Source organism: Schistocerca serialis, chromosome 9 (genome assembly GCF_023864345.2).
Source record: "Schistocerca serialis cubense isolate TAMUIC-IGC-003099 chromosome 9, iqSchSeri2.2, whole genome shotgun sequence".
Taxonomy (NCBI): domain Eukaryota; kingdom Metazoa; phylum Arthropoda; class Insecta; order Orthoptera; family Acrididae; genus Schistocerca; species Schistocerca serialis.
This window is the reverse complement of record NC_064646.1, coordinates 308323798-308337238: the sequence shown is the minus strand read 5'-3', so window position 1 is coordinate 308337238 and position 13441 is coordinate 308323798. Positions and strand designations below refer to the sequence as shown.

Sequence of the window (13441 nt, the reverse complement as noted above, 5' to 3'; positions counted from 1 at the left end):
GGGCGTTCCCCGTAGCAACACGATTAGCCGCTGGACTATGAACTCGGGAGACAAAAAAGAAAGCAGCTGGTATCTCCGAGATAGAACGCTAGCCAGCATCCGAGGACCAGCGTATTGTCTGACAGGCTACAGCGTCCTCTGCGATTTAATCTCAATTGCAGCGCAGCAAATACTGTTCGCTACGCACGCTGCCACAATCAAGCTGCTGTGGGTATGTGTGTGTTTTAAGGAATGGTTACTCTTTAATTAACTTAAATGATTGTTAAATTTTGTATGTTGACGGAAAGGAAATATTATGACCATGAAGCACCAGCCGCTAATTAGGATGCTGTGTGAAGGTATTCATCACGTAATGAGGTTTAAATGATAGAACGTTCATTCCACGCGGAGCGGCTACCTGTCATGAACATCATTATATGACCAACACGGACGCGAAAACACTCTTGGATTTGTTGTGGCATTGAAATTAACAGCCTTCGAACAGAAGCGAGAGTCCTCGCCGTACACCACAGAAACTCACTCACAACGGAAGGGGCTGACGTGTGTTACCGATTTTGATCAAGCTTTACAAGGACGTCTTAAACTGAAAATAAAGAGATAACTGTTCGGGCTTTTTGTTAGACATTCCCCAGCTTTTGGAAAAAATCGAGATCAGAGTTGAAGGAAAATCATATTTACAATACTGTACATCGAAAGATCGTCTAAAAACAGTTTTTTTTAGCATAATATGGTGTCCAAATTTAATAATGTTCGAGTCAATGTTTCTATGTTTTAATGCGGTAGCTTGGGTACCTGTCATTCTACGTTGCACGTGCATAGCACGGCGAGGTTCGGCTGGCCAGTCACGGCATTAGACTACCAATCTGCGGGTCCGCGTTCGTTCTTAGTCGTGGCGTTTTTTTTCATTAAGTATTTTTGGGTGTAACTGATATTACAGTGATAATAGGCAAACATTCTTTTCCTTTTTTGAGTGAAATTTCGGACAATATCATTAATAAATAAATATTTGGCACAGTATCCCTCAGAAGGACAGTAAACAACTCTGTCAACAAATGTCAAGCCAAATAATTGGTTGCGTAAGGATCAGAGCTGGACCAACAAGTTACTGCCTTGCTGAGTGTGTGAAGTTCTTTCTCTTGAATAAATCATCTAATTTTTCAGCAATCGTATCCATTTTGTTTGTCTGTACAATTACATCTTATCTACCGATTTCCGTCCCATCCGGATAATTCCTTCGTGTTTTTTGTCTTCAAGTGTATAAACAAAAGAAAACATCATTAGTAGCGGAAAAAGTTGCTTCATAAACAAAGCCATGTATTTAACTTAATATTTACTTCTGAACGTTAGGTACGTATTTTAACCTGCTTACTATAGGATTCTCTGCCATCTGTTTCGTTTTTGCTCTGTAAGGGTGAGACATCTTGAATAAAGGGGAGTACATAGAAAAAGAACTATCACCTAATACAGAACACATATCTAGAATTTACTACATATTAAACAGATGCCATTTAGGGCGTTTTGTGTGCCTTAGGTTGCTGCACATGATAAAAGAAGGAAGACAGATTAGATACCCTGAAAACGGGTCAGGGCGTTGGTACAAAGACGAACAGTTGGCTTTCATCTGCTGCGTTATCTTCCGCAGAAAGATTACACTCGCAAAGGCGCGTAGAATATTTTTACAGCTGATGACGTTATCACAGAGGTCCGCTGAATATGAAGATGCAGCTTGAAATACCTACGTACATCACCTGTCGTTTATCTTGTAGACATATCTATGGTTCTCATTTTAATAAAGCTTTACTTGAATTATCTATGCATGGGCAGAACATCGGGGCATTTTCAGTATCAGGTCATACATTTATCTACGTATTTGATGTGAGTTGCTTTATTTCAGCAAAAATGTGTACGAATACATGTTACTTTTGTTCTTTTGTTGTACTGTTAGCCTATCTAATATTTAGTCTGTTTCTAATACCCAATATGTGCAGTGTACGTGGGTTTTAAATGTTTTGTTAGATTTTGCGAAGAAAATCCAGCCAGACGAAATACGAGTGGAACGTGCAGTGTGCAAATATAAGGGGCATTCAAACAGAAACGAGCCGGAGGCATAATTACAGAAACCAGTCTCTGTATGTTAGAAGTATTGACCCTGGCTGTTGAGACACTTGTCCCGCTGTGACACAAGGCGGTGAATGGCAGTCTCATAAAATTCCCGGGGCTGCGATGTTAACCATACAGCTGGATGTCGTCGTGCGAGGTGAATCGTTTGCCCCTCAGAGCCTTTTTAAGGGAACCAAGATAGCCCCTTTCTGATGGCGTAATCCTGCAGCACGGGACAACAGTGAATGCCCAGCGTTACTCGCAAACATTGACCACCCTTCGCCAAGCGATCAAATCAAAACAACCAGGCAGTCTCACTCGTGGGGTCATTCTGCTCCACGACAATACAAAGCCTCATACGTCCAACACAGTCGCGGCACTCCTGAAGAAATTCAAATAGGAGGTTCTCGGCCACCCTCCGTACAGTCCGGACCTCTCTCGCTGTGATTACGCCATTTTTGGACCCCTTAAAAAGGCTCTGAGGGGCAAACGATTCACCACGGACGACGACGTCCAGCTGTACGTGCGGAACTGGTTAACACCGCAGCCCCGGGGTATTTTACGAGACAGTCATTCACCGCCTTGTGTCACAGTGGGACAAGTGTCTCTACAGCCAGGGTCAATACTTCTAACGTACCGATGCTGGTTTCTGTAATTATGCCTCCTGCTCGTTTCTTTTTGCCTTATAAAAATACTTCCCGCTTCCAACTTAGCGAACATTCAGAAGATGTATCAGTGTAATCCCATCTTTTTCCAAGATTATGCAACTATCATTTAATTTTGCGCGTCCACATTACAAGACATTCATTGAGAATTTGGCTTGGGTACTAGCATTACCATTTGCTCATGTACAGGGTTTTTCTGTTTTTATACATGTAAGATGAATTTATTCTCTTATCATACATGGAATATTTTCCATCCTCTAGATTAACTTTCATTTGGCGACTAAAGTCCGAATCCGGTTATCAGAGGTTGTAACTTGGCGGTAGTTCTTCGTTTGGCACAGCAGTGGACGCTGATTCTTGTCCTGGAGTCTTTTAGTTCTCTTTGAGAAGTAGTGTCGTTATTAAGAAATTTGCTGTGAATGGAGACTGTATCCAGATGATTTAGGGTTTGGTTGCTTCTGGTACTGCACAAAAATTGCTAGAGTGTCCGTTGTCGGTGAAAGAGTATAGCTAATGGGCTAGAGCAGTGAATACTCTTTCGTGACAGTTAATTTTTGGATGAGTTTGTTTCCGGTATACACTTTGCTTCTTGTTAAGGCGCGTACACACCAGTCCAACGAACAACGGAGACTGGATTCAATCGACTGTTGGTCGCCAATGCATTGGCTCTCGGCTGTCATCCACGCCAAACGCTTAGCGCCAAGGGATTCGGTCATGTGGAATCGCAGTTGGCTCTGATGACTTGACGACGGTGGTCCGGTTTTGTTATTGTTATAAATTAGCGTTTAATTACAGTTTATTACAATTTTACCGATCGATATTATGAGAAAATAAGAGGATTTAGCGGTTCTCGCATGTGCATCATTTTTTTTACTGCAAGAAGCTGATCATAAAAAAGAAGAAGGAACGATGCAGATGGACGAAGTTTCTTTTAAAAAGTAGGAATCGATGTGGCGGGACATTAACTTTTACTGTGTCTTAGCTGCAACAAAAGTATTTTATTACTGTGTCTTAGTTGCAACAGGAGTATTTTATCCCAGTGCAAACCTGAGGTACATATCTGTGAATATTCAATGTTTCATCATGAGCAAATGCTGCCAACTGTGGGGCGTCACTGAAAATATCAGGAAGCGTGTGCAGCAGTGCGCATCAACTTCTGACCACCGGAGTATACCGGTGTCGTTGGTTCGCTATACTCCACTGTATAACTGAATATTGTTATTTTGCGTGATAATTATTTAATGATATTTTACTATTTACTAAAATAGAGAATATTTCGTAACTAGTTATTTTAGTCCATAAAATGAAGCCAAGTGTACAAAGTATGTTGCGAAAACGGGTACATATTTTTGTATATATTTTGCATCTATAATCATTGTTAAAATATAAGCTAAGAACATTACCTCAATAAGAAAAATTTTCCCTCCCTCATACAAAATTCAGGTCTGAAAGGGTTAAAGCTGAATTGGAATATGGGCTTTTTCATAATTTTTTTCCTAATGAAACCTACATATTTCAAATTGTTATTGAATTGTGTCGACCCTAAAACTTCCGAAGATAACACCTCTTTTAGGAGAGCTGCAGCTGCAATAGGAAGTTAATAGTCACTCCAGGTCTGTTTGTTTCTCTTTGTCGTACACGGCAAAAAGATGTCAATAAAGACTGCAGTTATTTCACATCGGGCGTATCAGTTTCTAATAGCTGAGTTATTTCCCTCCTGTCTAATCTTTTCGATTTGTTTTTATAAGCCGGCCGGGGTGGTCGAGCAGTTCTAGGCGCTGCAGTCTGGAACCCGGTCGCAAGTTCGAATCCTGCCTCGGGCATGGATGAGTGTGATGTCCTTAGGTTAGTTAGGTTTAAGAAGTTCTAAGTTCTAGGGGACTCATAAGTTAAGTCCCATAGTGCTCAGAGCCATTTGAACCATTTTTTGTTTTTACAATCGCCGTTCGTAAGGCCCCCATAACATTCGCGTTCACGCTACAACTCGTGTCACATTTCATGCTTTCCATTTACACTCCATACTCCAGCATTTTTAGACACAATAAGTACGCACCCTTAGCGAGGGCATGCATTGCTCCAGGGAAAACAGCGACTGTTGAAATTTTTCAGGTCAGCCATTAAGTCGTACTCGGTACGTTTGTTGACCGGCTTCGCTCCTTAACAGCCAATTACTGTACTTTAAATTGTAAACGCCAGAGTTCCTTACGATACTCTTGTCAAAGAGCGAAACCGGTCAATAAAACATACTAAGTGCGACTTGTAGCTGTCCTGAAAAACTTACGGACGCCGTTCAACAGATGCTGCAAATCGCTACTGAACCAACGAACATTCGACCCGATTCCCAAGGCCAACCGAACACCAGTGATTTGACGTCACAGCCAGCGGGCAGAACCGCAACCAAGGCCAACCGCTTCGTTGGCTCCGATTTGCCGGCCGAAAACACTACGCAAATCTCGACCAATGGAGCGATTGGCTGCCGCCCGTTCGCCTTCGTTGGCCCATTGTGCACGCGCGTTAGAGCTTATATACGGTTCGATGTATTCGGCGGCCTGGTGGTTTCGTGATAATGCACTTGCGAAGAGAGAAGGGGGGGGGGGGGGCTAGGTATTAACTACTCCTCAGTGACGGGAGAAATTAAAGTCAGATCACAAACTGGATAAGAATGGGAAAGAAAATCTGCCGTATTCTTTTCAAAGAAAACATCCCCACATTCGCAGCAAAAGTTTATGGAAGCTACAAAAAACTCTTAACTCAGATTGGCCAGAAGGGGATTTGAACCTAGCTCCTCCAGAACGCACGTCCGGCGTCGTTTTAGTAGCTCAACGCCTCATTAACACTGAAGCGCCAATGAAACTGGTATAGGCATGCGTATTCAAATATAGAGATATGTAAACAGGCAGAATACGGCGCTGCGGTCGGCAACGCCTATATAAGAAAACAACTGTCTGGTGCAGTTATTAGATCGGTTATTACTGCTACAATGGCAGGTTATCAAGACTTAAGTGAGTTTCAACGTGGCTTTACAGTCGGTGTACGAGCGATGGGACACAACATCTCTTAGGTAGCGACGAAGTGGGGATTTTCCGGTACGCCCATTTCACGAGTGTACCGTGAATATCAGGAGTCCGGTAAAACATCAAATCTACTGACCCGGAAAAAAGATCTTGCAAGAACGGGACCGACGACGACTGAACAGAATCGTTCAACGTGACAGAATTGTAACCTTTCTGAAAATTGCTGCAGATTTCAAAGCTGGGCGATCAGCAAGTATCAGCGTGCGAACGTTTCAACGAAACATCATCGATATGGGCTTTCGGAGCCGAAGGCCCATTCGTGTACCCTTGACAACGGCACGACACATAGCTTCCCCTGGCCTCGTCTGGGCCCGTCAGCACCGACATTGGACTGTTGATGGCTGAAAGAGGTTGCCTGGTCGGACGAGTCTCGTTTAAAATTATATCGAACGGATGGACGTGTACGGGTATGAAGACAACCTCATGAATCCATGGACGCTGCCTGTCAGCAGGGGACTGTTCAAGCTGGTGTGGGGTGTGTGCAGTTGGAGTCATGTGGGACTCCTGATACATTTAGATACGACTCTGACAGGTGACACGTACGTAAGCATCCTGTCTGATCACCTACATCCATTCATGTCCATCTACATCTACATCTACATCCATACTCCGCAAGCCACCTGACGGTGTGTGGCGGAGGGTACCTTGGGTACCTCTACCGGTTCTCCCTTCTATTCCAGTCTCGTATTGTTCGCGGAAAGAAGGATTGTCGGTATGCCTCTGTGTGGGCTCTAAACTCTCTGATTTTATCCTCATGGTCTCTACGCGAGATATACGTAGGAGGGAGCAATATACTGCTTGACTCTTTGGTGAAGGTATGTTCTAAACTTCAACAAAAGCCCGTACCGAGCTACTGAGCGTCTCTCCTGCAGAGTCTTTCACTCGAGTTTATCTATCATCTCCGTAACGCTTTCGCGATTACTAAATGATCCTGTAACGAAGCGCCCTGCTATCCGTTGAATCTTCTCTCTCTCTTCTATCAAGCCTATCTGGTACAGATCCCACACTGCTTAGCAGTATTCAAGCAGTGGGCGAACAAGCGTACTGTAACCTACTTCATTTGTTTTCGGATTGCATTTCCTTAGGATTCTTCCAATGAATCTCAGTCTGACATCTGCTTTACCGACGATCAGTTTTAGATGATCATTCCATTTTAAATCACTCCTAATGCGTACTCCCAGATAATTTATGGAATTAACTGCTTCCAGTTGCTGACCTGCTATATTGTAGCTAAATGATAAGGGATCTTTCTTTCTATGTATTCGCAGCACATTACACTTGTCTACATTGAGATTCAGTTGCCATTCCCTGCACCATGCGTCAATTCGCTGTATATCCCCCTGCACAATTTTCCATTGTTACAACCTCTCGATATACCACAGCATCATGCGCAAAAAGCCTCAGTGAACTTCCGATGTCATCCACAAGGTCATTTATGTATATTGTGAATAGCAACGGTCCTACGACACTCCCCTGCGGCACAGCTGAAATCACTCTTACTTCGGAAGACTTCTCTCCATTGAGAATGACATGCTGTGTTCTGTTATCTAGGAACTCTTCAATCCAACCACACAATTTGTCCGATAGTCCATATGCTCTTACTTTGTTCATTAAAGCCGGCCGAAGTGGCCGTGCGGTTAAAGGCGCTGCAGTTTGGAACCGTAAGACCGCTACGGTCGCAGGTTCGAATCCTGCCTCGGGCATGGATGTTTGTGGTGTCCTTAGGTTAGTTAGGTTTAACTAGTTCTAAGTTCTAGGGGACTAATGACCTCAGCAGTTGAGTCCCATAGTGCTCAGAGCCATTTGAACCATTTTGTTCATTAAACGACTTTGGGGAACTGTATCTAACGCCTTGCGGAAGTCAAGAAACACGGCATCTACCTAGGAACCCGTGTCTATGGCACTCTGAGTCTCATTGCGCATTCCGATGGACTTGGGCAATTCCAGCAGGACAATGCGAAAACCCCTCACGTCCGGAATTGCTATAGAGTGGCTCCAGTAATACTCTTCAAAGTTTAAACACTTCCGCTGGCCACCAAACTCTCCAGACATGAACATTATTGAGCATTTCTGGGATTCCTTGCAACTTGCTGTTCATAAGAGATTTCCACCCCCTCGGACTCTTACTGATTTATGGACAGCCCTGCAGGATTAATGGTGTCAGTTCCTTCCGACACTACTTCAGACATTAATCCAGTCCATGCCATGTCGTGTTGCGGCACTTCTGCGTGCTACACGATATTAAGCAGGTGTACCAGTTTCTTTGGCTCTTTAGTGTAAATCAGCCGTATTAAACACTTCGCTCCTCGTAGAGAAATCAAGGATATGCCGGATGTGCGGCAGTAGGATCTGCGGGCTGGAACGAGGAAGCTGCCGGGCCAGTTGTTGGCTTGTACAGTTCCTGGTGCCGCAGGAAGCTCCCGCAGCGAGCCCCAGCAGAAGAGACGCTGTTTTTCCGCAGTTCGCACACATCGCTGCGCCGTCTTCTATACCGAAGGCGCATCAGTTCCGTACGCAGATGACGTCATTCACAGTGACGTTCACTGGCTACGGGGCCAGTAGCCCCGCGCGAGCAGCGGCCGTTCCGGGTCGCTAGTTTGCAATATTTCCAGTAACAATTCATCTTCCTCACCTTGTGAACGCAATCTGGAAAATGGATATGTTGCATTACAATCACATCGGTGGTGTACCGGACTTCGAGTCTGCTGCGGTTTTCTGCTGATACTTTCGTGCTGTCAAGTGTACATTAGAGCTGGCAAAAAAGAAGTGATAGAAATAACCGGTTCTGAGAAGTAGCAATGTAATAATCTCTTATCTGTTACTGTCTGCTATTGTCCGCCCCCCGGTAGCTGAGTGGTGCCGGCATGGTAGCTCAGCGTGTTCGGTCAGAGGGTTAGCAGGCCTCTGTAATAAAAAACTGAGTTAAACCGATCAACAACGAACTTAAACGGATGCCTTACGACGTCCGCCCCGAGCAGATGCAACGAACGAAAGCGAGCAAAATGAGATAAAAAAAAGTGGTCAGCGCGACAGACTGTCAATCCTAAGGGCCCGGTTTCGATTCCCGGTTGGGTCGGAGATTTTCTCCGCTCAGGGACTGGGTGATGTGTTGTCCTAAATCATCATCATTTCATCCCCATCGACGCGCAAGTCGCCGAAGTGGCGTCAAATCGAAAGACTTGCAGCAGGCGAGCGGTCTACCCGACGGGAGGCCCTAGTCACACGCCATTATTATTACTGTCTGCTATTTTAATAACTGCCAATAGTGTGTGGCTCCTTCTGTTTATCGAAGTGCATACTAGGCTTTCGAACCATCAGATATCTGACCACTGATAAATGAACAGAGCTGAGGGGCGGACCGTCTGTAAGGTATTCTATGGCACTCCGTCTTCAGGCCACAAGTGGCTCATCGGTACCATCCGACCGCCGTATCATCCTCAGCTGAGGATGCGGATAGGAGGGGCGTGTGGTCAGCACACCGCTCTCCCGGTCGTTATGATGGTTTTCTTTGACCGGAGCCGCTACTATTCGGTCGAGTAGCTCCTCAATTGGCATCACGAGGCTGAATGCACCCCGAAAAATGGCAACAAGGCATGGCGGCTGGATGGTCACCCATCCAAGTGCCGGCCACGCCCGACAGCGCTTAAGTTCGGTGATCTCACGGGAACCGGTGTATCCACTGTGGCAAAAGGCCGTTGCCCTAAGGTATTCTATAGCTCATGTAAATAACTTGTCAGATGGCACGCCATCTGTTTACCGAAGTGTGTACCTTGCTTTCGTGCTATCTAACTGCGTTGAGTGATCATAAGGAATTTATGCAACTATCGAAATAGCTGTCAGTATATGAGAGTAAGTTATTTTTCTGTAGCAGGTATAAGGGCCAGACTGCTCGCTATCAATGGAAATAACAGTCAGCAGATGAGATAGCCTGTAAATTGTTTTTGTGTGGCAGATACTTTTCGCTCACAGTTTCTTTTCTCTGGGAGGTAACTTTGATATTGATAACTATGTATGGTCTCGAGTAGGTAGTAGCAGACGATCATGTTTCCAGAGAATATAGATATTGGCGGGAAAAAAGCATTTTCGTACTTCTACGGAAATAACCACCAGCCGTCAGGGCTTTCCACAGAGTTAATTTCAAATTAACTTCCCAGTGAACTAGAAGCTTGAAACTTTCAACATAGCTCAGAAGCGGATGATTGTGCAGTACGTATTAAGTCTCTTACGTGTCTCATGTGTGGCGGAGGGTAGTTTGTTTTTCTGTCTGTTATTTCGCACAAATTGATTTACAGACTCGAAACTTTCAATACCGCTCATAACCGGATGACAGTGCAGTATGAACTCGCTTTCTTGTCTGGTGTGTGGCGGAGGATAATTTTTGTTGGTTGGTTGGTTGGTTGATGAGGGGGAGGGGACCAAACAGCGAGGTCATCGGTCGCAGAGTAACTTTTGTACCTCTGCTATTTCCCCTTTTTTCTGCTCCAGTAGAATGTTTCGCGATTTAATGTAATAGGAAGCAATATATTGACTTAGATGAGGAGATACTGAAGTTTACCAGATGTCTCTATCGCAACTCATTAAAACGTATGAAATTGATTGAAAAATTCCACAAACACACAGGACTAAAAAGCAGAAAATCCTTATTTAAATAGAAACTTTTTAATGTAGCATGTTTTTAAAACGGACTAAAAAGTGTAAAATAATTTCTCACAGCCCCATACAGATAGCCTTCAGAATTTGTGCTTGTGAATTTTATTAGCCGTGCGGGGTAGCCGCGCGGTCTTGGGCGTCTTGTCAGGGTCCGTGCGGCTCCCACGTCGGAGGTTCGAGTCCTCCCTCGGTCATGGGTGTGTGTGTTGTCCATAGCGTAAGTTAGTTTAAGTTTGATTAAGTAGTGTGTAAGCTTAGGGACCGTAGACCTCAGCAGTTTGGTCCCATAAGACCTTACCACAAATTTCCAATTTTATTAGCTATGACAATACGAAAAATATGGGGCGCATGCAGAAGATAATACTAAGGAGCGTACAGAGTAGCTGTCGATCACAAAAATCACACATTTAATATCATTCGCAATGGAATAAAATTATTGGTGACTTTGTTGAAATATTTATGCATCCGTCATCTATCACTTGAGCCCCACGTTTTTCTTTTTATTTTTACAAGTATTGTTATGGCTAGTAAAAATTCACAAGAACAAATTTAGAGGACTATGTGTAAGGGGTTAGGAATCTGTATGGGGCTAGGAGAAATTATTTTATACTTTTTAGTTCGTTTTAAAAACGTGTTGTAAATAATTCTAAACGTAAGAGATGAAGTCACGGAAGACTTGGAGAAATGTAATTAGTTATTCTCACAGTAAAAAATTAAGACTGCCGGTAGCTAAAGAAATTTTGCAGAAATCTAGCAGTTTTTCAAACTTCCCATAAAGCTTTATTCTCAGTTTTATCAAATAAAATATCATGTGCTAGAGTAAGCGAATATATCAAATTACGTTTATTTTTGTGTTGTATTTCGTGGCCCTTCAGTTATTGCAATAAGTGAGCAGCTTCGTTGCCTGCAGTATTCAACTTGTATATTAGTACAGACTTGCAAAAGCACGTCTTTAACATTTCACTTGAAATAGTGCTGTGGCAAAATTGCGTAAACTTTCTGCACCAGCTTCGATAATTTCTGATAGCGACTGATTACTTATGTACATCTAACATGAAACTCCGATAACTCATCAAACATCAACTGAAATGTAGTGGACAGTTACTCAGCTAAGGTTATGAAGCGATTCAGCTGAGATTCCTGCCAGGTCGCAATACCCGCAGTTTTAATTATACTCATCAACTAAACTGTTGGATTTCACCTACCTAGTTACTTAACTGTTCTCCCGCGTGGCGAATTCTGTAGTAAAAATAACTGCCAAAAGTAACTAGCATAAGAAAATAACTTTAACGGTGATACGTATACTCCTAATAACTGTTTGGCCCACCTGTTGTGTACATGTCACTCGGTTTGGGTCACTCACTAGCGTTAGTGAGTGACCGGGTCCGGTGTCACGTCCCTTTCAGTTCGTCCATGGATAACTATTATTAGCCGGCCGAAGTAGCCGTGTGGTTAAAGGCGCTGCAGTCTGGAACCGCAAGACCGCTACGGTCGCAGGTTCGAATCCTGCCTCGGGCATGGATGTTTGTGATGTCCTTAGGTTAGTTAGGTTTAACTAGTTCTAAGTTCTAGGGGACTAATGACCTCAGCAGTTGAGTCCCATAGTGCTCAGAGCCATTTGAACCATTTGAACTATTATTAGAAATGACTCCATTAACCCTGTGTAATAAATTTTATGGGTACATGAAACTGTTCCTTCGTTGACGGAATCTGCCTGGACGGTGGCAGTGAACGCGTGCATGTGATGTGGCACTCACGTGCTGCGATATTCACGGGAGAGACAGTACAGCAACGCACCAGCTGAACACAGCTGCAAGGGAAGGCGTGACCCCAACATAACGAGTACAGTTGCCTGCAGCGGCTCAGGCTTCCATTTTCCCGAGGCGGCCTTGCCGGCCGTCTGCTTCACGGCAGCTGCGGTGTTACGTAACTTAATGCGCACGCCGTGGATAAACGGCATCACTTCTGCTACTCCAGAGACAATTTGGTTTTAACATCCCGTCAACATCGAGACAGAGTTCAAGCCCGGATAGGGAAGGATGGGGGCAGAAAGTTGCTACGTTTTTTTCACAAGAACCATTCTAACATCCACCGTAATCGATTTATGGAAAGCACCGAAAATCTACAGGGTGATTCAAAAAGAATACCACAACTTTAGGAATTTAAAACTCTGCAACGACAAAAGGCAGAGCTAAGCACTATCTGTCGGCGAATTAAGGGAGCTATAAAGTTTCATTTAGTTGTACATTTGTTCGCTTGAGGCGCTGTTGACTAGGCGTCAGCGTCAGTTGATGCTAAGATGGCGACCGCTCAACAGAAAGCTTTTTGTGTTATTGAGTACGGCAGAAGTGAATCGACGACAGTTGTTCAGCGTGCATTTCGAACGAAGTATGGTGTTAAACCTCCTGATAGGTGGTGTATTAAACGTTGGTATAAACAGTTTACAGAGAATGGGTGTTTGTGCAAAGGGAAAAGTTCTGGACGGCCGAGAACGAGTGATGAAAATGTAGCACGCATCCAGCAAGCATTTGTTCGCAGCCCAGGAAAATCGACTCGCAGAGCTAGCAGAGAGCTCGAACAAGAAGCACATCAATTCATATTTCAGCAGGATGGAGCGCCACCACATTGGCACTTATCTGTCCGTAACTACCCGAGGCGATGGATCGGCCGCCAGACAGAGCACTTCATCACTGGCCTCCAAGAAGCTCTGATCTTACCCCCTGCGATTTTTTCTTATGGGGGTATGTTAAGGATATGATGTTTTGGCCACCTCTCCCAGCCACCATTGATGATTTGAAACGAGAAATAACAGCAGCTATCCAAACTGTTACGCCTGATATGCTACAGAGAGTATGGAACGAGTTGGAGTATCGGGTTGATATTGCTCGAGTGTCTGGAGGGGGCCATATTGAACATCTCTGAACTTGTTTTTGAGTGAAAAAAAAACTTTTT

The 13441-nt window shown here is 44.1% G+C and overlaps 1 protein-coding gene across 5 annotated transcripts in view; it reads left to right on the top strand.

The window, feature by feature from the left end:
- LOC126418892 (uncharacterized) overlaps positions 1 to 13441 on the top strand; it is a 277815-nt gene that overhangs the window by 81863 nt on the left and 182511 nt on the right. The gene's annotated exons all lie outside the window — the stretch shown is intronic.